We start from the raw sequence: 24182 nt of genomic DNA, 5'->3' as shown, positions 1-24182 counted from the left end.
GGACTTACTATTTAAAAAAAGATGTGTAAGTATTGCATTTTGCAAGGTAATACAGTGGGGAAAATAAGTATTTGATACACTGCAGATTTTGCAATTTTTCCCACATACAAAGAATGGAGAGGTCTGTAATTTTTATCATAGGTACAAGTCAACTGAGAGAGACAGAATCTAGAAATAAAACAAATAAGAAAATCACAACGTATGATTTTTAACCCCTTCCCGACATGCCCCATACTAGTCTGCTCTGCGGGAACTGAATTCCTGCAAATCGCAGTACTAGTACGGCGGCACAATCGCACGGTCTCACAGTGAGCACCGCGGCGATCGCGTGCGAGTGTCAGCTGTATGTGACAGCTGACACCCCTCAGCAAAGCCATCGATCGGCGCTAGCGCTGATCGTGGGCATTTAACCCCTCTGATGCCGCTGTCAATAGTGACCGCGACATAGAGGGGCAACGCACAGGGATGGGGGCTCCCTGCGCTCTCCCACCGGAACAACGAGATGCGATCGCATTGTTCCGGTGTTCTGGAAGGAGTCCCCGGATCCAAAATGGCCACGGGGCTCCTTCTGGGTCCTTCGCTGAGGTGGCTTGCTGGCGCCTGGTCAGAGCAGGCACTGGAAAGCCTCCTGCACTGCCTGTCAGATCGCTGACCTGACACAGTGCTATGCAAAGTGTCAGATCAGCGATCTGATGAAATATAGTGATGTCCCACCCTGGGACAATGTTATAAAGTAGAAAAAAAATAGAATGTAAAAAAAAAAATCCCCAAATAAAGAAAAAAAAATATTTTCCAATAAATCTATTTATTTATGTAAATTAAAAAAAACAATAAAAGTACACATATTTGGTATCACTGCTTCCGTAACGACCCACTCTATAAAACTATCCCACTAGTTAACCCTTTCAGTGAACACCGCAAAAAAAATAAAAACGAGGCAAAAAACAATGCTTTATCATCATACTGCCGAACAAAAAGTGCAATAAAATGTGATGAAAAGGACGGATATAAATAACCATGGTACCACTGAAAACGTCATCTTGTCCCACAAAAAAACAGCTGCCATACAGCATCATCAGCAGAAAAATAAAAAAGTTATAGCTCTCAGAATAAAGTGATGCAAAAACAATTATTTTTTATATAAAATAGTTTTTTATTATGTAAAAGCGCCAAAACATTAAAAAATGATATAAATGAGGTATCGCTGTAATCGTACTAACCTGAAGAATTAAGCTGCTTTATCAATTTTACCACATGCAGAGTGGTATAAATGTCTCCCCTAAAAGAAATTCAGGAATTGCTGGTTTTTGTTCATTCTGCCTCCCAAAAATCAGAATAAAAAGCGATCAAAAAAGGTTACGTGTCCGAAAATGGTACCAATAAAAACGTCAACTCGTTCTGCAAAAAATAAGACATCACATGACTCTTTGGGCCAGAATATGGATAAATTATTGCTCTCAAAATGTGGTGATGCAAAAACTATTTTTTGCAATAAAAAGCGTCTTTTAGTGCGTGACGGCTGCCAATCATAAAAATCCACCAAAAAACGCTATAAAGGTAAACCAAACCCCCCTTCATCATCCCCTTAGTTAGGGGAAAATAATAAAATTTTAAAAAATGTATTTATTTCCATTTTCCTATTAGGGTTAAGGTTAAGGTTAGGGTTGGGGCTAAAGTTAGGGTTAGGGCTAAAGTTAGGGTTAGGGTTGGGGCTAAATTTAGGGTTGGGGTTAGGGTTGGGGTTAGGGTTAGGGATGGGGTTAGGGTTAGGTTTGGGGCTAAAGTTAGGGTTAGCAGTGGGGCTAAAGTTAGGGTTAGGGTTGGGGCTAAAGTTAGGGTTAGGGTTGGGGCTAAAATTAGGGTTTGGATTACATTTACGGTTGGGATTAGGGTTGGGATTAGGGTTAGGGGTGTGGTTAGGGTTATGGTTGGGATTAGGGTTAGCGGTGTGTTTGGGTTAGGGTTTCAGTTAGAATTGGGGGGTTTCCACTGTTAGGCACATCAAGGGCTCTCCAAATGCGACATGGCGTCCTATCTCAATTCCGGCCAATTCTGCGTTGAAAAAGTAAAACAGTGCTCCTTCCCTTCCAAGCTCTCCCGTGCACCCAAACAGGGGTTTACCCCAACATATGGGGCATCAGCTTACTCAGGACTAATTGGACAACAAGTTTTGGGGTCCAGTTTCTCCTGTTACCCTTGTAAAAATACAAAACCGGGGCTAAAAAATAATTTTTGTGGAAAAAAATAGATTTTTTTTATTTTCACGGCTTTGTGTTATAAACTGTAGTGAAACACTTGGGGGTTCAAAGTTCTCACAACACATCTAGATAAGTTCCTTGGGGGGTCTTGTTTCCAATATGGGGTCACTTGTGGGGGTTTCTACTGTTTAGGTACATCAGGGGCTCTGCAAATGCAACGTGATGCCTGCAGACCAATCCATCTAAGTCTGTGTTCCAAACGGCACTCCTTCCCTTCCGAGCTCTGCCATGCACCCAAACGATGGTTCCCCCCACATATGGGGTTTCAGCGTACTCAGAACAAATTGTACAACAACTTTTGGGGTCCAATTTCTCCTGTTACCCTTGGGAAAATAAAAAATTGGGGGAAAAAAATCATTTTGTGAAAAAAATGTTTTTTTTTTATGGCTCTACATTATAAACTTCTGTGAAGCACTTGGGGGTTCAAAGTGCTCACCACACATCTAGATTAGTTCCTTAGGGGGTCTACTTCCAAAATGGTGTCACTTGTGGGGGTTTCCACTGTTTAGGCACATCAGGGGCTCTCCAAACGCGACATGGTGTCCGATCTCAATTCCAGCCAATTTTGCATTGAAAAGTCAAACGGCACTCCTTACCTTCCGAGCTCTGCCATGCGCCCAAACAGTGGTTTACCCCCACACATGGGGTATCAGCGTACTCAGGACAAATTGCACTACAATGTTTGTGGTCCAATTTGCCCTGTTACCCTTGGGAAAATAAAAAATTTGGGGTGAAAATATAATTTTTTGTGAAAAAATGATTTTTTTTTACGGCTCTACATTATAAACTTCTGTGAAGCACTTGGGGGTTCAAAGTGCTCACCACACATCTAGATTAGTTCCTTAGAGGGTCTACTTCCAAAATGGTGTCCCTTGTGGGGGGGTTTCCACTGTTTAGGCACATCAGGGGCACTCCAAACGCGACATGGTGTCCGATCTCAATTCCAGCCAGTTTTGCATTGAAAAGTCAAACGGCACTCCTTATATTCTGAGCTCTGCCATGCACCCAAACAGTGGTTTGCCCTGACACACAGGGTATCAGCGTACTCAGGACAAATTGCACAATAACTTTTGTGGTCCAATTTGTCCTGTTACCCTTGGGAAAATAAAAATTTGGGGTGAAAATATCATTTTTTGTGAAAAAAATACTATTTTTTTATAGGGCTTTACATTATAAACTTCTGTGAAGCACTTGGAGGTTCAAAGTGCTCACCAAACATCTAGATTAGTTCCCTAGGGGGTCTACTTTTCAAAATGGTGTCACTTGTGGGGGGTTTCCACTGTTTAGGCACATCAGAGGCTGTCCAAACGAGACAATTCCAGCAAATTTTGCATTGAAAAGTCAAATGGCGCTCCTTCCCTTCCGATCTCTGCCATGTGCCCAAACAGTGGTTTACCCCCACATATGGGGTATCGGCGTACTCAGGACAAAATGTTCGACTTTTGTAGTAAAATTTCTCCTCTTACCCTTGGTAAAATAAAACAAATTGGATCTGAAGTAAAAATTTTGTGAAAAACAGTTGAATGTTCAATTTTTTTTAAACATTCCAAAAATTCCTGTGAAGCACCTGAAAGGTTAATAAACTTTTTGAATGTGGTTTTGAGTACCTTTAGGGGTGCAGGTTTTAGAATGGTGTCACTTTTTGGCATTTTCTGTCATATAGACCCCTCAAAGTCACTTCAAGTGTGAGGTGGCTCCTAAAAAAAATGGTTTTTCAAATTTTGTTGTAAAAATGAGAAATCGCTGGTCAACTTTTAACCCTTATAACTTCCTAACAAAAAAAATGATGTTTCCAAAATTGTGCTAATGTAAAGCAGACATGTGGGTAATGTTATTTATTAACAATTTTGTTTATGACTCTCTAATTTAAGGGCATAAAAACTAAAATGTTCAAAATTGCAAAATTTTCAAAATTTTTGCCAAATTTGTTTTTCCACAAATAAACGCAAGTCAAATCTAATAAATTTTACCTTTATCATAAAGTACAATATGTCACGAGAAAACAGTCTCAGAATCACCAGGATCCGTTGAAGCGTTTTAGAGTTATGACCTCATAAAGTGACAGTGGTCAGAATTGAAAAAAATGGCCTGGTCAGGAAGTTGAAAACAGGCTTCGGGGTGAAGGGGTTAAATAATTAAATTGCATTTCATTGCATGAAATAAGAATTTGATCACCTACCAACCAGCAAGAATTCTGGCTCTTACAGACCTGTTAGTTTTTCTTTAAGAAGCCCTCCTACTCTGCACTCATTACTTCTATTAATTGCACCTGTTTGAACTTGTTACCAATTTAAAAGACACCTGTCAACACACTCAACCATGGTGAAGTCCAAAGAGATGCCTGAGGACACCAGGGACAAAATTGTTGACCTGCATCAGACTGGGATGGGCTATTGGACAATAGGCAAGCAGTTTGGTGAGAAGGCAACAACTGTTTGAGCAATTATTAGGAAATGGAAGAAACACAAGATTACTTTCAATCTTGCTCGGTCTGGGGCTCCATGCAAGATCTCATCTCGTGGGAAAAGGATGATTCTGACAAAGATCAGGAATCAACAGAGAACTACATGGGAGCACCTGGTCAATGAACTGAAGAGAGCTGGGACCACAGTCTCTCACATTACTGTTAGTAACACAATATGCTGCCATTAATTAAAATCTTGCAGGCAGGACTGCCACTAGGAATTTTAGGGCCCCATACTGGCAAAATTTTGGGGGCCCCCTTGAGACTCAGGCTCCACCCCTCAAACTGACCACAGTCAAACGATTTTTTTAAGCCACCACCACGACAAGGTAGACTCTTTTGGCCGGTCCCTACTCTACTATATAAACATTTGTTAAAATATCCAATACAATTTAGGTATATTTTTATTTATATTTAAATTTTTAAAATGACCAATAATATCACAAGGGACAAATACCACCGCACCATGACCAGACACCATATCACCACCACATAGTGAACTATAATACCACATACAAGGAACAAATACCACCAAACCATGACCAGACCGCATATTACCACCACATAGAGACCACATAATAGCACATACAAGGAACAAATAACGCCACACCATGGCCATACAACATATTACCACCACATAGTGACTGTATACTAAAATACTGATCAGTAATAAAAAAAAACACAATACTGTCTCCAATCCTGCCCCCTTATCTCCAAACCTGCACCGTCTCCATTCTGCCCCTTGTCTCCAATCTTGCCCCTTGTCTCCCATCCTGCCTGGTGTCTCCATTCTGCCCCGTGTCTCCCATCCTGCCCTGTGTCTCTATTCTGCCCGTGTCTCCAATCCTGCCCTATGTCTCCATTCTGCCCCTTGTCTCCATTCTGCCCTCGTGTCTCTAATCCTGCCCCGTTTCTCCAATCCTGCCCCCGTGACTGCAATCGTGTCTTGTATGTCCAATTCTGCCCCCTGTCTCCATACTGCCCCTTGTCTCTATTCTGCCACTTGTCTCCTATCCTGCCCCCATGTCTCCCATTCTGCCCCCGTGTCTCCCATCCTGCCCCCGTGTCTCCATTCTACCCTGTGCCGCTTTCAATAAAAATAAAACAAAAACACTTTCTCCTTACCTTGCCGCACTCCTGCGGCGAAGTTCCCTCCAGGCGATTCAAGCGTGCACTCGTCGGCAAATGACAATGACATCATACACCGGTGACGTGCACACTGATGTCAGCTGACAGCCTCCAATTGGCTGGCGGCTTTAACTATTGTCGTGTGGGCCCGAACAGCAATAGAGAAACTGAAACTATATCTCGGATGCAGGTTCAGTTACTGGACTGGCAGACGCCTGCCGCTGGGGTTCGATCAGCAGAAGAGATAAAGCCTGATGCGGGTCCCCTCTGCTGATCGGGATCCATACGCTTTTCAGTCCCCCTGCTCATGCCAGCACATGTCCAGGCCATTTGAAGTTCATCAATGACCATCTGGATTATCCAGAGGAGGCAAAGGAGAAGGTCATGTGGTCAGATGAGACCAAAATAGAACTTTTCGGTATCAACTTCACTCGCCGTGCTTGGAGCAAGAAGTATGAGTAGAACCCCAAGAACACCGCTCCAACCGTGAACCATGGTTGAAGAAATATCGTACTTTAGGAGTGATTTTCTGCAAAGGGGACAGGACAACTGCACCATATTGAAGGGAGGATGAATGGGGTCATGTGTCGCCAGATTTTGGTCAACAACCTTCTTTCCACAGTAAGATCACTGAAGATGGATCGTGGCTGAGTCTTTCAGCATGACAATGTCACAAAACACACAGCCAGGGCAACTAAGGCTTCTTAATAAGCATTTCAAGGTCCTGGAGTGGCCTAGCCAGTCTCCAGACCTGAACCCAATAGAAATTATTTGGAGGGAGCTGAAACTCAATGTTGCCCAGTGACAGCACCAAAACCTGAAAGATCAGGAGAAGATCTGTATTTAGGAGTGGGCCAAAATCCATGCTGCAGTGTGTGCAAACTTGGTCAAAAACTACAGGACATGTCTGACCTCTGTAATTGCAAACAAAGGTTTCTGTACCAAATATTAAGTTCTGTTTTTCTATTGTATCAAACACTTATTTTATGCAATAAAATGCAAATTAGTTATGTAAAATCATATAATGTGATTTTCTTTTTTTTATTTTTAGTTTCAGTCTCTCACAGTTGAAGTGTACCTAGAATAAAAATTACAGACCTCTCTATTCTTTATGGGTGGAAAAACTTGCAAAATCGGAAGTGTATCAACTATTTATTTTGCCCACTGTAGACTTTTTAAGCATTGTGTTTACAGTAGCTATACTAAAATTCTACACATCCCTGTTGAAATACCAGGTTTCTTTCAAGTAAAAAAAATCATACTAAGTAGAATAATTTCTGAAATATTTCCATCATTAATGTCACCCATAATCTGTACAAACCCATTCAGAAACAAAGTTAAATGAATTCAAAGGGAAAAATAAAAATAACAAAATAATACAACTAAGGATGTGCCTGTGCTCAGAATTAGCCAATCATGTTTAAACAAATGTTACACAGTAGTCAGTACACAGCTGCCATCATTTAAAGGGAATCTGTCAGCAGGGTTTTGCTTTGGAATCTGAGAACAGCATGAAATAGGAGCAGAGAGCCTGACTCCCGTAATTTATCATTTACTGGACTGTTTGGTCCAGTTTTGATAAATTTTCTGCTTTTTCTGCTGTAGATGTAGCAGTGGTTATAATGCTGAGCACTGTATAACCCTCTCACACCACTGATTGGCAGCTGTCTGTGTACACTGCACATTGTCAGCAAGCTGCCAATCAGTGGTGGAGCCTAGATAACATAGATTAGCCTGATTGGGTTTCACATGACACCTGGTCTGGCAATGATAATCTTCTGCTGATAAATCTCTGATTGTATTGAAACTGCAGCACACAGCCTAGTAAGTGACACATTTCTGTAATCAGTCTCTCTGCCCCTATATTATGCTGCTGTCAGATTAAATAGAGAAACCTGCTGACAGATTTAGCTGTTCTTTTAAATTTTCCTTCCATTTTCTTAGTTTCTTTTTCTTCCTTCCTACACCCAGTGATCACATGTTCTCTGGGTCCTGAGGAGAAAGCACAGTCAATGTTTCCTAATCTGTACACACTAGAGCTGGTTCAGCACTGTGTATACAGAGAACATGAATGCAAATGGATCGCCCCCCAAGGGCCGTGCGGTACTCGGTACCGGGTCCTGCAGTTCACAGGGGGATGTCACGGTGGCTGACCCAGTCCGAGGCCCTGGGACGTCTGTATAAAAGGGAAAGGTCTTTAAAGGGATAAAGTTTATGTTCGTGACGCCACCTGTGGTATTCACTCAGGGTGACCGACGCTGCTTTAAGGGGTTTGCTGGGGTGATGTTATGGCAGCTAAATGGTATACCTTCCCACAGGTGAAGTATGTCCCCAGGGCTTCCCAGTGTGTAGATGGTGGTATGGTGAGAGGCGCAGAGTAGAACGAGGACACAAGGTTGCAGTCCCTTTACCTTTACTGAAAACTTCAGCATCCACAGTCCAGAGCACCAGATCACAGGGCAGGCAGAGTCTGGCCGGTTTGGAGGCAGGTCCAGAGTTCCCTTGTCCAGGTGAAAATCAGTAGCCTTCCCTTTCGCTGCGGTGGTGTAGTCCCTTACTGCCTATGGCGTCACATAAGGGTCACACAGATGTGCTCTCTCTGTCCCCCATTTAGGATATGACAAAACCCCTATGGCTGGTGACTAGAGCCTGTTTATAGGGTTTCTTAGATAACCCGGCTCTGTAGGTGTCACCGTGCCTCCTGGGTGTAGGTGGGGACAGGTAACCTGCAATTAGCTGTCCTGCCGGTCTCTGAAATAAGGCGTAGAGGTCCTTACTCCCTCGGTGTTCCAGCTACCGGGATTCTGCTCCTCAGAAGGAGGTCCCCTTCTGGTATCCTCTCCTTTGCTTCGACTTCCTTCACGCTCGCTGCAATGCAATCCTGCCTTTCAATGTCTCTTTCTGGGAGCTGCAGCTCTGAGGGCATGCACAGCTCCTTTGACCCTCTGTCCTCCTCAGACCCCGGTCTGGAACTAACTGTCAGGAGTCTGAACATTTTTTACCTTTTGTGCATTACTGCCCTTTTCCAAGATGGCGTTTTTGTTCTCATGTGCACTGTGTCTTCCTGCTATAAAACTCCACCCCAGCCTTCAGTCTGTGCTAGAGTATTCTGCCTTGCATCCAGCTCCTGACCTCTGATTACTCCCTGGCTATACACCTGCTCCTGTGAACCTGTGTGGTGATCCTGCTGCTCTGCTCTGAGTTCCTGCTGCATACACAAGTTTCCAGTAATCCTCCTTCATCTGCTGCTCGTGTTTACTTCATCTGCATTTGCTGGACATGTAAGCTGCTGCTGCTTTGCTATAACCTGAGACTATTAACCAGTCCTCCCTGGTTGAGCTAAGATATGACTTGAACTGCCTATAAGCATATTTATCTGTGTCTGGACTAAGACGAGGATTTATTTGTGTCAAGTATCCTCTAGAATAACTGTGCTTCATAGACTTTCTGCTTGATTGCATTTTTCTCTGAAGACTGCTAAGCTGCGTTTATTATTTGCACCAAGTGTTGTGGACTTCAGTTTCTCTCTGCACCTGTTTGAATCACCGTGTGATAATATAGACTTTACCACTTATAAAACTGTGTCCTGTAGTTGTCTTGTTCCACGCAAAGAGTCTCCTGAGTTATCCCCTATAATTATTACACTAACTGAACTGAGCTCAGCCAGCAACTAACTTCTGTCTGGAATTGACTAACTTTCCCTACAGACTACCAGTTATATACACTCACCGGCCACTTTATTAGGTACACCATGCTAGTAACGGGTTGGACCCCCTTTTGCCTTCAGAACTGCCTCAATTCTTCGTGGCATAGATTCAACAAGGTGCTTGAAGCATTCCTCAGAGATTTTGGTCCATATTGACATGATGGCATCACACAGTTGCCGCAGATTTGTCGGCTGCACATCCCAAAGATGCTCCATACAAGGCAGGATGGATCCATGCTTTCATGTTGTTTACGCCAAATTCTGACCCTACCATCCGAATGTCGCAGCAGAAATCGAGACTCATCAGACCAAGCAACGTTTTTCCAATCTTCTACTGTCCAATTTCGATGAGCTTGTACAAATTGTAGCCTCAGTTTCCTGTTCTTAGCTGAAAGGAGTGGTACCCGGTGTGGTCTTCTGCTGCTGTAGCCCATCTGCCTCAAAGTTCGACGCACTGTGCGTTCAGAGATGCTCTTAGGCCTACCTTGGTTGTAACGGGTGGCGATTTGAGTCACTGTTGCCTTTCTATCAGCTCGAACCAGTCTGCCCATTCTCCTCTGACCTCTGGCATCAACAAGGCATTTCCGCCCACAGAACTGCCGCTCACTGGATTTTTTTTCTTTTTCGGACCATTCTCTGTAAACCCTAGAGATGGTTGTGCGTGAAAATCCCAGTAGATCAGCAGTTTCTGAAATACTCAGACCAGCCCTTCTGGCACCAACAACCATGCCACGTTCAAAGGCACTCAAATCACCTTTCTTCCCCATACTGATGCTCGGTTTGAACTGCAGGAGATTGTCTTGACCATGTCTACATGCCTAAATGCACTGAGTTGCCGCCATGTGATTGGCTGATTAGAAATTAAGTGTTAACAAGAAGTTGGACAGGTGTACCTAATAAAGTGGCCAGTGAGTGTATATGTGGGGAGTGACCTAATAAATAGGAGCAAAAGCTCCCCCTGGTGGCCTGGAGTGTGAATGTGTTGCATGTTTATGATACCTGGATGCAGTTATCCTTTCTTGCCTCCAAACGTAGCATCACTCTCCCCTGGAGGAAAGTAATACCACTGTGATGACCTGGACCCTGGGGTGCTGCACTCCCCCCAGTTAAATCCAGTACTCCCAGACTGGGAAAAGAAAAACAACAGTTATAGGTTAGCAAAAGACATACAATTTTTTTAAAAAATGCTCTAAACTTATAAAACAAATTAATACTATAGCTAAATCTTCCCTTTATGGGAGGTGAGGACACTTGAACGTTGCATAAACTATTTACATTGTACGCGTACTTTTATGAACAGAGAAATGTAACAAAATAATATAATTATTAACTAACTATTAAGTGCCACGACCCTCAAGGGTATATTATCTGTTAAGTGCAAAATCTTCGTCCAACCCCCGAGGGTTACTTTATTCTCTTTATTTTATTCAAAAGTGCATCAGGATGTCAGTACTCACTATCGGCTATATTGAAACACCATTCTAACTAAATTTAAATCTCAGCTTTCATCACTATTAACCATATTAACTCTTTAATATATTAACCTTCTCTCTTGTAACATACAAGTCTATCTGTCCAAGTGCAACGATTAAGCATTCCCTTTAAGGGTTCAAACAATATTTAAGTCCTTTTACTGGGGTAGTGCAAATGTATCAATCACATTAATATTCAAGTCAATCAATTCTTTAGAACAGCAGCAACAAAGCGATGGACCCGTCATTAACCCCCAACGTTGGGCTTGGATGGGCTACAAGGCATGTATCCAGACCTGGAATTCTGACAAATGGGTTTTTCTTCAGGTCTCTGTAAAACAAAGCAACTTTCACAGCAAGATTAGAAATAGTCTCTTTAAAAGCTTATTTTGTAAAACCAGTAGGAAGCACCTTTAAGAAGGTGCAAGCTATTTACAAGCAAAGTCTTGATCATGCACTGTTCATGATTCACAGTTCTTTAAGGCAACTTGTGCAACTTGTGCAAAACATAGGATCCTTTAAAACAGGGGACCCCTTTAAGAAATAACCCTGGTCGGGTTCAACAAACTTCAAAAATGCAAAATGTTAAAGTGCTATTTACAGTCATTTTGTGCTTCAGGTTTTAGGGTTCCTTTTGTAGCACCTAGATGCTACGCTCATGCATATTTGGCTCTAGTCTAATTCCAGGGATGATTTTATCAGTTCCCACTATGCGGGTCTGAGTGCAACTACACGTAGTTACCAGTTCAGTTTGTGTGGCCTGGGTGCACGTGATAGCTGGTGAAGCAGCCACTGCAGTCTCTGTGGTGGTGATGGTGCACAAAGTCAACTTGGTAGTGGTGCAAGCTGGGGTTACAGTGGGAGTGATGGTGGTGGTAACTATTTTGGCGCTAGGTGGCGCTGCTTGTGTCTTCAGCTTAGTCGGCTTAGGGGCAATGTCTCTGCATTTGTGCACATTTAGAGCGTGCCACCCTTTATCACCTAGGTGCCTAGTGTAAGTTACGCAGTCACCGGGGTAAAGATCTCTGGGTGTCCTTCCCATAGGTGAGACTCCACGACTCTCCTGTTAACAAATATTTCTGTGTAGAGACTGGGCTCCTTTATAAAACCCCAGCCTCCTTTCAGTCTGAAAGCTACCATGTTGCCCTGCTTCAGCTGGGCCTGGTTGGTATGGCGGTCCTTGCGGGCCTAGGCCTTGGCACATAAGTCCCTCTGGTCAAAGGCTTTGCGCCGTGCCTGGTATTCCTCCTCTTTAGCCTCCCATTTGCGACCGAGTTGCTGCTGGTATTCGTCCCAGCTTAGGACTTTCAGAGTCTCTCCCTCCTTCTTGGTTGTCCCGGAGAACCCCATAAGGTCTGTTTCAGGATTTACCCAGTGGTACACGGTTTTCTCTGCATAGATTTCACCTGGCAAGGCGGTGGGCTGGATCGGGGCCTTCATAAAGCGTTCCATCCCCTTGACCTGGTCCCATTGCCCCAATTTTTGGATCCGGCTGGACCCGTAGGGAGGTGGTGCTGCAACGGGGCCTATCAAAAGTTCATCGGCTACCGGGGCAGGGTTGGCGTCCTTACCTGCCGCTGCGGTATCTTCGGTGCTGGTCTTCTCCGTCAGTGTCGGAGGCTGTTGGACAGGGAGTGGCACTGGTAAATCCTCCGCGGGTGCCTTCTGACATGTGGTTTTGGTGCCCAGCTGCATCTGCAGGAGCTGGTCGATGAGAGCTTCCACTCCGGACTGCAGGAATTCAGGGCCGACTGATGGGATCTGGCCACGGCTCCTTTCCCGGTGGCTGGGGGAGTCCTCCGCTTCCACCCCACGCTCTGGTTCCGGGCTGCTGGCCATGGCGTCGTCCACGCTGCTCCCTCCGTCCTTGTCTCTTTCCCACTCTCTCCTTCGGGGGCGGTTCCTTCTTCTTGGTCTCCTCCCGTCATTTAGGATCAGAAGGTGGATCTCTGTTGCTGACGGACACGTCCTCAGGGTACAGAGATACTTGGACTGGGGGCCATTATTTTTCACGCTTCTCAGTTAGTTCCCACCCACGATGGCATGCCCTTCTTCTCCAGCGCTCCTCGTGGCGCTGTAATGGCAGCAGTTTTGGTGGCAATTTTGGCAGTCTTTTTTCAATACACAGTCTTTCAATAAATCACAGTTCAAGCACAATTCTGGCACAGTCTTTAGGCTCACATGACCCGACTTACGGGGTTTAGTAGATCCTGTTCGTGACATCAAGTTGGATCGCCCCCCAAGGGCTGTGGGGTACTCGGAACCGGGTCCTGCGGTTCACAGGGGGATGTCACGGTGGCTGACCTGGTCCATGGCCCTGGGACGTCTGTATAAAAGGGAAAGGTCATTAAAGGGATAAAATTTATGTTCGTGACGCCACCTGTGGTATTTGGTCAGGGTGACCAATGCTGCTTTAAGGGGTCCGCTGGGGTGATGTTATGGCAGCTAGATGGTATACCTTCCCACAGGTGAAGTATGTCCCCAGGGCTTCCCAGTGTGTAGATGGTGGTATGGTGAGAGGCGCAGAGAAGAACGAGGACACAAGGTTGCAGTCTCTTTACCTTTACTGAAGACTTCAGCATCCACAGTCCAGAGCACCAGATCACAGGGCAGGCAGAGTCCGGCCGGTTTGGAGGCAAGTCCAGAGTTCTCTTGTCCACGTGGAAATCAGTAGCCTTCCCTTTCGCTGCGGTGGTGTAGTCCCTTACTGCCTACGGCTTCACATAAGGGTCTCAAAGATGGGCTCCCTCTGTCCCCCATTTAGGATAGAATAAAAGCCATATGACTGGTGACTAGAGCCTGTTTATAGGGTCTCTTAGATAACCCGGCTCTGTAGGTGTCACTGTGCCTCCTGGGTGTAGGTGGGGACAGGTAACCTGCAATTAGCTGTCCTGCCGGTCTCTGAAATAAGGCGTAGAGGTCCTTACTCCCTCGGTGTTCCGGCTACCGGGATTCTGCGCCTCAGAAGGAGGCAACCTGAGCGGGGCTGGTCCCCTTCTGGTATCCTTTTCTTTGCTTCGACTTCCTTCACGCTCACTGCAATACAATCCTGCCTTTCAATGTCTCTTTCTGGGTGCTGCAGCTCTGAGGGCATGCACAGCTCCTTTGACCCTCTGTCCTCCTCAGACCCTGGTCTGGAACTAACTGAGCTGAGCTCAGCCAGCAACTAACTTCTGTCTGGAACTGACTAACTTTCCCTACAGACTACCAGTTATATATATGTGGGGAGTGACCCAATAAATAGGAGCAAAAGCTCCCTCTGGTGGCCTGGATTGTGAATGTGTTGCATGTTTGTGATACCTGGATGCAGTTATCCTTTCTTGCCCCCAAACGTAGCATCACTCTCCCCTGGAGGAAAGCAATACCACTGCGACAACCCGGACCCTGGGGCACCGCATAAACATGGTAATAAATCATGTAAATATTTTCTCTGGGAAGTCTGGCTGTGTCTGACAGCCAGCTCCCCATCCCCACAGCTACACAATCTAGTGCAAGCTGCTTAGACTGCAATGATATTTTAAAACATCACTGCACAGTAATGTGTGGACTGTTCAGATGTCTATAGTCTATGGTCAGTCCAGAAATAGTTCAGGTTGTTCATATTTATGCAGCCACTTTGTTTTAGTAATTTATTTTTATTTTTCCACCTCAAAAGTTTTCAGGTTTTCCCTCAATTGAATTGGACAGATTATGGATGACATCAATGATGGACAAAAAATTCTTGGAAGATTTTTTTACATGTCAAAACCCTGATATTTTGACAGGGATTGTATAGACTTTTTATATCCACTATAGATGTTGACATTTAGGCCTAAAGATAAATTCATATTTACTCAGTATTATAAATGCAGGTGTCATTTTCCACAACATGATAAAAAAAAACATTTTTTCTACTACAAATATAAAATAAATTAGATTGTGTGTATCTTTATGCGTGGATACAGTTACATACAAGCTGAGAACACAACCAAAATACTCAGCAAAGATTTGAAGAGGTTTTGAGTGTTAAATTTGCAGCTTCTCATGTTTGGGTCAGATATTTGGATGCATCTGTTGTAGCCATGTAAATCTTTTGTAGGCCCACTAGAAATGCATTTGATGTGCATGTTTATATTACAGCATAGTCAACAAAGGGAAGCCTTCAAGGTGATCGAAGTAGAAACCCATGCAGCAGTAAAACGGAAAATAGTGACAATGATTTGTAAGCAAGAGGTTTATATTTGGAAATGAATAGGCTATTATTGATTATTGAGGTAAAGAGCAGCCATCACTGAAGGAAGAAAAAACTTGCATTAGAAAAGAATAGGCCATGAAATATTGACAAAGTGATGAAGACTAAATTTACATTTCTGAAACCCCTAGGCAGTGATGCTTATGACATCCCCAATATACTCTCATGGGAAATAGCTGATATAATTGATGTTCTTGTTTACAAATTGCATTGCAGCAGTGGTGTCACAGAAGAACAAAATATATAAAAGAGCATTCTTTACAGAAAAAAATGAACATTTTACACCAAATAACTGTATACAAATGATGATTTATTAACAAGTCTGCTAACTTGTACATAGAATAGTGCAGAATGGAGAATATCTGTCTGTAATTTGAATGGAGTCACAAATATATGTCAAATATATATTTTAAGTTATCTGAGACAGACATTGAACTTGGTTGTATGCTATATAACAGTACTTGCATCACTGTCTGTCAGGCAGAAAACAACATAAATGTGCACAGCTTATAAATAGGGTTTATTTCCACTTTAACTTTCTTTACATATTCATTACTATACATTTGCATAAGGCATTCTCAACAAACAACCTAATTTCTTTTCAGGTTTACTTGATTTACCATATACTGCTTCCTTTGACATTTTAATATGTATGTTTCACAGATTCCACCTGAATATACAAATATTTATACTGTTCACTAACTCATCAAGATTCATTGTAGGATTGTTGTTTGGGGTAGCAGTACATTAAAGGCCAAAGTAAATGTATGAAAAAAATATTCATGGTAATTTCTATAGTTTTATTTTATAAATGTAATCATAGGGACAACAGACAAAGCATAGAGAGCTACTGGCATATTGTGCTAAGATAACTGGTTGTCTCAAATGTGTTTAATTTACATTTAAGCAATTAAGATACCTAGATACATGGTTGACAGAATACACAAACATCCACTTCACACTATTATCAGGCAGTGTTTTTTCTAGCAAATGTCTGTGAAAATGTTCCTGCCACTCACTACATCACTGTTGTTCAGATGTGTAGTAAGGTTGGGACATCATAGAGTTTGCACCCCTGAGTGACATCTAAAGGCTGCACTAGCTGATCATATTTTGTTACTGTCCACTAGACCTTTATCACAGTGGTTACATTATTTAACCCATGAACCAAACCCCTCCACTTATTTTTTACTTATTACTGTTACCAGGAGCATTGCAAGGGTCAAATAAGATCAGGGGTCCAAGCACCAAGACATATTTTTCAGCTCCTGTTCTCAAAATTTCCATTTTTGCATTTCTGTTTTTTACTCCCCTTCTTTCCAAAGCTATAACTTTGTTATTTTTTTCATCAATATGGCCGTGTGAGGGCTTAATTTTTGCGGGGCGAGTTGTAGTTTTGAATGACACCATTGATTTAACCATATCCTGTACTGAAAACATGAAAAAAATGAAAAGTGCTGTGAAATTGCAAAAAAATTTTTTTTGTTGTTTTCTTTTTACCATGTTCACTAAATGCTAAAACTGACCTGCCATTATGATTCTCCAGATCATTATGAGTTTGTAGATACCAAACATGTATGGTTCATTTTTTATTTAAGTGGTGAAAAAAAATCCAAAGTAGGTTAAAAAAAAAATCGTCATTTTCCGAGACCTCCATTTTTCGGGATCTGAGCACTTATTTTTTGTGAGCCGATCTAATGTTTTTATTGATAGTATTTTGGTGTAGGTACAATCTCTTGATCGACTGTTATTGCATTTTATTGCAATGTTGGAACGACCAACGCCATTTACTGATCAGATTAATTATTTTTATATATTGATAGATCGTGCGATTCTGAATGTGGTGATAACAAATATGCTTTTTTTTTTTCTTTTTTTTTTAAATGTTTTATTTTGAATGGGGCGAATGGGGGGTGATTTGAACTTTTATGTGTTTTTATTTTTTATATTTGTAAAAACTTTTTTTTTTTTTTTTTTTACTTTTGTTTAATAGTCTCTGTGGGAGACTTGAAGCTGTGATCAGCCGATCACTAGTGCCACTTGCTATGAGAGCCAACCACTGGGCAGTGCTCATAGCAATCCGGCAATGACCAGATCTCCACACAACCACAACAAGATCTTCCACAGACCCCGGGTTGTCATGCCAACTCATCGGTAACCCACAGTCATGTGACCGCGGGTTGTCGGTGAGTCTGAGTGACTGAAGACTTATGAATTCCCCCCAGAGCACACACTGTGTGCTGTGGGGATTCACAGGTTTCTGAGCCAAGACCGACAGGTACGTATGCGTTGCGCATTCCCTCGGCCAAAGCACGACTAGTGGACACAGCCTCGCTCCATACATTTGTATTGATCAAGGCCGCACCCCGTCTAGAGAAGCAGCCATCCATTGGATGTGGACAGTTTATGGAAGAGGCCTTGCTCAATACAAATGAAATAATTTTGGACCAGACAACCCCTGTAATCCAAGGCCTCTTTCACACATCAGTTTTTTAGAATCAGTCACAATCCGACTGTCAGGACTCTGAACATTTTTTACCTTTGTGCATTACTGCCCTTTTCCAAGCTGGCGTCTTTGGTCTCATGTGCACTGTGTCTTCCTGCTATAAAACTCCACCCCAGCCTTCAGTCTGTGCTAGAGTAATCTGCCTTGCATCCAGCTCCTGACCTCTGATTACTCCCTGGCTATACACCTGCTCCTGTGAACCTGTGTGATGATCCTGCTACTCTGCTCTGAGTTCCTGCTGCATACTCAAGTTTCCAGTAATCCTCCTTCATCTGCTGCTCGTGTTTACTTCCATCTGCATTTGCTGGACATGTAAGCTGTGGCTGCTTTGCAATAACCTGAGACTATTAACCAGGCCTCCCTGGTTGAGCTAAGATATGATTTGAACTGCCTTATAAACATATCTATTTGTGCCTGGACTAAGACAAGGATTTATTCGTGTCAAGTATCCTTAAGAATAACTGACTTTCTGCTTGATTGCATTTTCCTCTGAAGTTTCCTATAGACTGCTAAGCTGCATTTATTATTTGCACCAAGTGTTGTGGACTTGAGTTTCTCTCTGCACCTGTTTGAATCACCGTGTGATAATATAGACTTTACCACTTATAAAACTGTGTCCTGTAGTTGTCTTGTTCCACGCAAAGAGTCTCCTGAGTTATCCCCTATAATTATTACACCGTCAAAGTGTTGAAAAGACGGATTCTGTGCTGATTGTAAAAAAATGATGCTGCAGGAATTTAAAGGAACTGAATTCCAGAGAGCGAGAGAGACAGAGAGATTCTGTGATGGATAAATGGGTTAAATTAAAGGAATAGAAATTCTTTCAGGCATGATCAGCTTAAAAATACGAAATCCGTCTCTGGATTCCATCTTGCGACGGATCCTGCGCCCATAGCCTTCCATTATAGGCAACGACGGATGGCGCAGGATCCGTCGCTGTCCGACTTTTCGACGTACACAAAAAACTTTACTTTGTTCGTTGTCTCAGGCCGACGGACAAAGACTTTACGACAGATCCGTCAAACGATGGATGAAACGGAAGGCCATCCGTCACAATCCATCGCTAATACAAGTCTATGAGAAAAAAATGGATCCAGCAAATGTTTTTTTCCTAAAAAAGATCAATTGTGACTGATGGCCAATAACTGATGTGTGAAAGAGGCCTAACAGGACACAGGCTACTTTCAGCGTGCAATCTGCTAGAAGCCAGCATCACACAGGGGACAGAGAGCCTGGTTAGGATGAGTTTAATAGCTTCTTTTTTATTTTTTAGAGGGGCTGTAAGGGACCATCATATTGTATAGTTTGCTGTGGGGGGGGGCTATTATACTGCATGGGAGGCTGTGGGGGGACCTACATACCACATGGGATACAGTGGGGGCCATCTTAGCGCATGGCAGAATGTGAGGGACATCATTCTGCATGGGAGGCTGTGGGAGGCCATCATATCATATGGGAGGCTGGGGTAGACCATCATACTATATGAAAGGCTATGGAGGGTTCATCATTAGGCCTTTTGTACACATTGAGTATTTAGTGAGTCTTTTTACCTCTGTATTTGTAAGCCAGAACCAGGAATAAGTGAAAAATGCAGAAGTGGAGACGTGTTTCTATTATACTTTTCCTCTGATTGCTCCACTCCTTGTTTTGGACTACAAATAGTGAGGTAGAAAACGCAACAAATACTCAATGTGTGCAAGTGGCCTTATAGTGTATTGGTGGCTCTGGGGGGGGAAAATCATTATAGTATATTGCTGGCTGTGGGGGGGACCATTATTACAGCGTATGTGTGGCTGTGAGGGACCATCATTATTGTGTTTGGGTAGCTGTGAGAGACCATCAATAAAGTATGTGGAGTGGCTGTGGTGGACCATCATACTGTGTGGGGTGACTGCGGGGGGCCATCATACTGTGTGGGGTAGCTGTGAGAGACCATCAATAAAGTATGTGGAGTGGCTGTGGTGGACCATCATACTGTGTGGGTTGGCTGTGGTGGACTATCATACTGTGTGGGGTGGCTGTGGTGGACCATCATACTGTGTAAGTGTCATGTCGGACGCTGTTCAGACCAGGTCATCCGACAGACAGCGGTAATTCCGCTTTTGTCCACTATGCGCTCATTGGCGACTGCTAGACTTTATCTAGCTGGTCTGGGGTTAATTTACCTGGTGATCGGATTGGAAGCTGGGCCATGCCCACTGCCTTTTAATAGTTCTCCTGAACATTGGGCGTCGCCGATTATAGCTTCTGTCTTGTGCGTGGTTATCTCGGTCTGGAGTGGTGAGCTAAGTAGTTGGAGTATCATTGCTGGTGGTGTATTTCCCTTTGTCTTATTTTCTCCTTCCCATATTTGTATTTGTTTTTCCCTTTGCATTTATAGTGTATTCCTGAGTGACTGCGGCGTGGTGCTTATTTTTCCGTTATCCTTGTCTGTGCTAACTGTGGGTATTGGAGTGTGGTCTCTTCACTGGTGGGGGGGTGGTGGTTTCAGCCTAGGGTTGAAACAGGAGATAGGGCGAGGGTGGAGGCCCAGACATGCACACCATCAGTGTAAACTCTGGGAGAGGGTCAGTCAGGGTTTCCCTAGTCTGAGGGAAATCGCAGGGGCCCGGGATATTAGCTCTTTCCTACCTAGGTCTCCCGTGACATTATAATCGGCCAACATTATTTCCATGGATCCCATGATTTCCATAACCAGCCAGTTGGAGGCGCTGTCCCTACAGGTCACTGAGTTGAGGGGGCAGTGCAGCAACAGGGACTAGCAGTATCTAATGTGCAAGCCGGAGTTACAAGTAAAATTGCTGAGCCTAAGTTTCCTTTGCCTGAAAAGTTTGCTGGGGAACGCAGTAAATTTGTTTCTTTTCGTGAAGCTTGCAAACTGTATTTCCGTATGCGCCCGATCTCCTCCGGTAATGAGGCTCAGCGTGTGGGCCTGGTGTTGTCATTATTAAGCGGGGATCCCCAAGCATGGGCGTTTTCTTTGCCGTCTGATTCTGCTACATTTAACTCAGTGGAGAGGTTTTTTTCTGCTCTAGGACACATTTACGACGATCTGGACAGAATGGCTCTAGCAGAATTTAAGATACGCACTATTCGCCAGGGGGAGCGTGTTGCAGAGGATTACTGTTCTGAATTTCGCCGCTGGGTGGTCGACACACAGTGGAATGATCCCGCGCTGCGGAGTCACTTTATTCATGGAGTTTCTGATAGGGTTAAAAAAGCCCTCCTGATGTACGAGACTCCTGCTTCACTAGATTCCGCTATGAGTCTTGTTGTCTGCATTGATCGCCGTTTGCGTCAGGGGGATCATGAGACGCCACCTGTGGGAGAAGGTTTAGGTTCACGTGAGGTTGCTGTGCAGGTGAGCCCGCGGAACCTATGCAAATCGCAGGGGTATCACATGTTAAGCATCGAGCCCCTGTACTCAGGAAGCAGGGAGCCTGTTTTTCTGTGGTAAAACTGGTCATTTTATTAATATCTGTCCTCTGCTGTCAAAGTAAAACGCAAAGGCGGAAAACTTCTAAGCTCAGAGGGTGTGGAGGAGTCCAATCTGAGCTTATGTATATCCTCTATGATGGTTTCTCAGTGCATGCTCCCTGCCAAAGTTGTTGTCACTGGCAGAGACCTGCCAATCACTGTTTTTGTGGATAGTGGTTCTGCCACAAATCTCATTGATGAGGAGTTTGCACGCACTGCTGGTTTTAGGATCGAAAAACTGCCTCATCCAAACCGCGTGGTCACCATCAATTCTGCTCCTCTCCCACAGGGGGAGATTACTGAGTTTGTGGCTGAGGTTAAACTCCACATTGGGGTTCTTCATTTCGAGCAGGTTACATGTAAGGTGCTCAAGAGTCTTCCGGCACAATTGGTTCTGGGTTTTCCATGGTTGTCTACACACAACCCGGTTATTGACTGGAAAACTCAGGACATAATTCAGTGGAGTGATTTCTGTCAGGAGAATTGCTTGGCCACATGTGTTTCTGCTGTGACTTCAAGCGTTCCTGAGTCACTTCTGGATTTTGTAGATGTGTTCTCTGAGAAGGGTTGTTCAGAGTTGCCACCACATCGCTCCTATGACTGTACTATCAGGTTTAAACCAGGGGCCAAATTGCCTAAAGCAAGGATGTTTAACATCTCCGGTCCGGAGAGACAAGCGCTAAAGGATTACATTGCTGAAAGTTTGAGCAAAGGGCACATCAGGCCTTCATCCTCACCAGTGGCAGCAGGGTTCTTCTTCGTTAAGAAGAAAGATGGTGGACTACGGCCGTGTCTGAATTTCAGGGAGTTAAACCAGATTACGGTTCGTGATCCATATCCTATGCCATTGATACCGGATTTGTTCAACCAGGTGGCAGGTGCTAAGTGGTTTACCAAGCTTGACCTCAGGGGGGCGTACAACCTCATAAGAGTCCGTCAAGGTGATGAGTGGAAGACGGCTTTTAATACCCCTGAGGGTCATTTTGAAAATTTGGTGATGCCATTTGGGTTGACAAACGTACCTGCAGTGTTTCAACATTTCATAAATGATGTGTTCTCGCATGTTTTGGGGAAATTCGTTATTGTGTACCTAGATGACATCCTCATATATTCTTGCGACCGTGATACTCATTTAGATCATGTCAGGCAGGTGTTACAGCTTCTCAGAGAGAATAAGCTATATGCAAAACTGGAGAAATGTGTATTTTCGGTACAGGAGTTGCCTTTCTTGGGCTACATTGTGTCTGCTTCTGGTTTTAAAATGGACGCCGCTAAGGTGCAAGCGGTGTTGCATTGGGAGCGGCCTGATAACCTAAAAGCACTTCAGCGGTTCCTTGGGTTTTCTAACTACTATAGGAAGTTTATCAAGGATTTTTCTATCATTGCTAAACCGCTAACTGACATGACTAAAAAGGGTACCAATTTCTCCGTTTGGCCTGAGGCTGCGGTGTGCGCATTTGAATCTCTTAAGAACAGGTTTGTTTCGGCTCCCATTCTTGTGCAGCCAGATGTATCAAAACCTTTTGTTGTAGAAGTCAATGCGTCTGAGGTTGGTGTGGGGGCGGTGCTGTCACAAGGCTCATCCTTGAGCGGTTTGAGTCCATGCGCCTATTTTTCCAAGAAACTGTCGCCCGCCGAACGTAACTATGATATCGGCAACAGAGAGTTGTTGGCAATCAAATTGGCCTTTTTGGAATGGCGACACTTCTTGGAGGGGTCGGTTCATCAGGTTACTGTTATTACCGACCATAAGAATTTGCTTTATTTGGAGTCTGCCAAGCGTCTGTCTCCCAGGCAGGCTCGCTGGGCACTGTTTTTCACGCGGTTCAACTTTGTTGTCACTTACAGACCTGGTTCTAAAAACACTAAGGTGGATGCTTTGTCCAGTTGTTTTCCAAGGGGAGAGCCTTGGGAAGATCCAGTACCCATCCTCCAAAAGGGTGTTGTGGTTTCGGCTCTTACTACCGAGGTTGAGGCTGAGACTGCCGAGGCCCAGGAGGAGGTACCATTTGAGCTTCCCATCAACAAAACGTTTGTACCGCTTCATCTCCGCTTAAAGGTTTTGGCGGAGCATCATGATGCTGTCCTGGCTGGCCATCCAGGGGTTAGGGGTACCTTGGAGTTGGTGTCACATCGGTTTTGGTGGCCCAAGATCCGACTGGACGTGGTCTCATACGTGTCAGCTTGCACCACGTGCGCTAGGACTAAGACGCCCCGCTCCCGTCCTGTTGGCACACTACTTCCTCTCGAGGTACCTAGTAACCATGGACGGAAATCTCCATGGATTTTATCACTGACTTGCCCTCCTCAGCTGGGAACACGGTCATCTTGGTGATTGTTGATCGGTTCTCAAAAATGTTGCACTTTGTGTCTTTGCCTTCATTGCCTAACGCTAAGACTCTGGCTCAGGAATTTGTGCAGGAGGTGGTCAGACTTCATGGGGTTCCGTCTGACATCGTTTCTGATAGGGGGTCTCAGTTTGTGGCAAAATTTTGGAAAGCATTTTGTTCACGGCTGGGGATCAAGTTGTCTCATTCTTCGGCATGTTATCCTCAGTCAAATGGTCAGACCGAGCGTATGAACCAAAATTTGGAACAGTACTTACGCTGCTTTGTTTCGGATAACCAGGAGGAGTGGTCGAAGTTCCTTCCTTTGGCTGCGTTTGCCATCAATAATCACCACCAGGAGTCGTCTGGGGAGTCTCCGTTTTTTTGTGTCTACGGGCTTCATCCTCAATTTTGTACTTTGAGTCAGGGGGGCGCTTCCGGCGTCCCGGAGGAAGACCAGTTAGGAGCACAATTATCATCAGTCTGGAGGAGAGTTAAACAGCGCCTGTTGAGTGTGGGTGCTAGGTACAAACATGTGGCTGACAGTAGGCGTGTGCCAGGTCCGGACCTGAGTGTGGATGACTGGATGTGGTTGTCCACAAAAAACATAAGA

The sequence above is a fragment of the Ranitomeya variabilis genome, chromosome 3, assembly GCF_051348905.1.
Source record: "Ranitomeya variabilis isolate aRanVar5 chromosome 3, aRanVar5.hap1, whole genome shotgun sequence".
Taxonomy (NCBI): domain Eukaryota; kingdom Metazoa; phylum Chordata; class Amphibia; order Anura; family Dendrobatidae; genus Ranitomeya; species Ranitomeya variabilis.
Note: the sequence above shows the minus strand (reverse complement) of the source record.